We start from the raw sequence: 2,598 nt of genomic DNA on the forward strand, positions 1-2,598 counted from the left end.
GTTCACAAAAGTAAAAGATGTAATGGTCCTGTTTGTCACTCCTGACAATTGAGTGATAACTGTAATTGTTCTTGATAACATATTTCAGTGTTTCTGGGATTATTTTTAAAATGTGTCAGAAGGTCAAAGGTCAAAAAAGTGTGCCTTCTCTTCTTGAAGGGAAAAGTAAGAGATATAATTGAAGACTGAATGAAATTAGGAATGTCCTAGGCTAGGATCAGGGAGTAGTGGTAAGACTCGGCATGAATGAAGTGAAAGCATCAGGAGTTTTGGAAGGGAACTGTGTGGAAAGGTGAGTACTAGTCTGATTTCTTGGATGCCCTTGCTGGTCTGTGTATGGAACAAAAGTGGATGGGGCTAATTACAGTAAAATTACAGCTATGTAAGTGAAAGGCATTTTGGATCGTACACAAAGTACACCTGAAATGTATTGACAAAGAAAGATGTATCTCTTCATCTGCTTTAGGAGAAGAGGAGGAGACCACCTGCATGACAAACTAGCTAAAGTAAGGTAGGCAAATTTTATGCTAAAAAAGCAAGTCTAATACCTGATTAATATATGCCACTTTAGCTAAGAGCTAAGGAGTCCTGGAAGGTATTGGTATGAAATTCATCAACTGTTTGTCCTAATACAATGATTAAGAACAAGAAAATGGGGGTAGTAAAACTAAGTGTGATAGCTTCCAGACAGAGGTGTTCAAAAGTACACTATAAGATTGAATGTTCACATATGATAAACTGAATGACTTTAAATCTTCAGGGCATGATTATTTTAAGTTCTAGAATTGGCCAAGGAGGTCTATGATTTAACAACATCTGTAGTTTTTAATTAAAATTTTTTAAAAATTACAAAAAACCTAGTAAAATTTGCAGATAACTTTTGAGATGTATCACTGCGTTAATAACTGAGAAGAGAGGAAACCATGGACTTGCCATCCTCAAGCAAAATACACAGCAGGGTGAAAAGTCCCACAAAGAACGGCATGGATTGTGGATGATAGTGAGGGAGAAAAAAAGAATGGTCAGGTAATTAATGTAGTTTTGTGGAAAATAGGTATTTGTCAGAAGATGGGAGGATTTTGATGATTTCCTAATATTGACATAGCACTAGTGTGTGAAACACTTCTTTATGATACTTCTGGGTTTTAGCTCTAAATATAATCAGTGCAGTCAATATTAAATTAATAGATCTTAAAAGGAATACCGAAAAAAATTATTTTCTTTTTGGACATTAGTAGTACAGTCGTACTGGGATGTGGGGGTTTTTAGCCCTGATACTGTTTGATCTCTATATGTGTTGCTTGATAGAACTTGCAGATATTATAAATTGAATGATAAATAATTTAACGTTTGAATTGCTTAGTGAATCTGATAAAGCCAGGAAGAAAGAAAGAAAGACTCACACTTCCAGTATAAGGTGGTATCTTGAATTGCTGGGATATTAGGGTTGTAGTGGTAAACAATATCATCTCTAAAGAGCGATGATATAACTAAGAGGGTGACTGCTTTCTCAGACACAGAAAGCACCTCAGTAGCAGAATATTTAGTATGACCAGTAATGGCTAAAAGTAATTCAAGGTTTTGAAAATGTCTTACAAGAGCAAACTAAATATTAGTGTTTGTCTTTCTTTTTAAACATACTGTGGATAGAAATTAATAAGAACCAAAGGATAAATATCTGTGCAGTGGCATCTAGAATCTGTCTTCCTTCTATTTCCAAATTCAGAAAGAAGCATTTTTGGCAAGACCATTGAGGAAACTTGCATAGGCGTGTGCTTGATACTACACTGCTCCAAACCACTGGATACTCTAATATAAAACTGGATTTGTATGTGTTACAGATGTGAAGCAAAAAATACTGGGCAACAATCTTTTCTTTCTCACAGCAGATTAGATTGAGAGGCTGGGGTAGTTACCTGCTATTGACATTCATACTTACACAGATTAAAGATTTTCAGGTTTCCCTGAAACTAGAAAGATATTTGCATTTAAACTTAAACTTTTGCGCTTATTGGATAATTTTGAAACAGAAAACGTTTTCTGAAACAATGTTATACTTTCTTTTGACACTTACAGTTGGAGTTGATGTAAACTCTGCACTCATCTGAACGTAGACAGTGGAAGGAGAGCCAAATACAAATGAGTAATTCTGGCAGTGGATAATAATACATCCTAAATCTATAAATTTTATTTTCCCTAATAAAAGGCATGTTACTTTTTGCCACACTGTAGAGACTGATTCAATTTGATTACTTGTTCAGATTGTTAAGAAATGAGAAATATAAAAGCAGTCTTAGTTCTTAAAAATGCATATATACTGCAGTCAGATTCTTACTAGATTTGTGGTCTGGCAGGATAAGGGAACAGGCTATGAGCACTTCCCTAGGGACAACAGGAAGGGGAAAAGTCTGAGTCAGGGCTGTGTAATAAGAAATTTTTCAAATTAAGATATAGCACTTCACTAAAATACTATAGTAGCAATACTTTATGATCTTTATTTCTTATTATTTTAATGTGTTTTTTCTCTTGTAGATAAAGTCTGGGGTAAAATTGAAATAGTACTGATAATATCCTTGCAACGATACTTAAAATGTAAAA

Source organism: Ciconia boyciana, chromosome 5 (assembly GCF_034638445.1).
Source record: "Ciconia boyciana chromosome 5, ASM3463844v1, whole genome shotgun sequence".
Taxonomy (NCBI): domain Eukaryota; kingdom Metazoa; phylum Chordata; class Aves; order Ciconiiformes; family Ciconiidae; genus Ciconia; species Ciconia boyciana.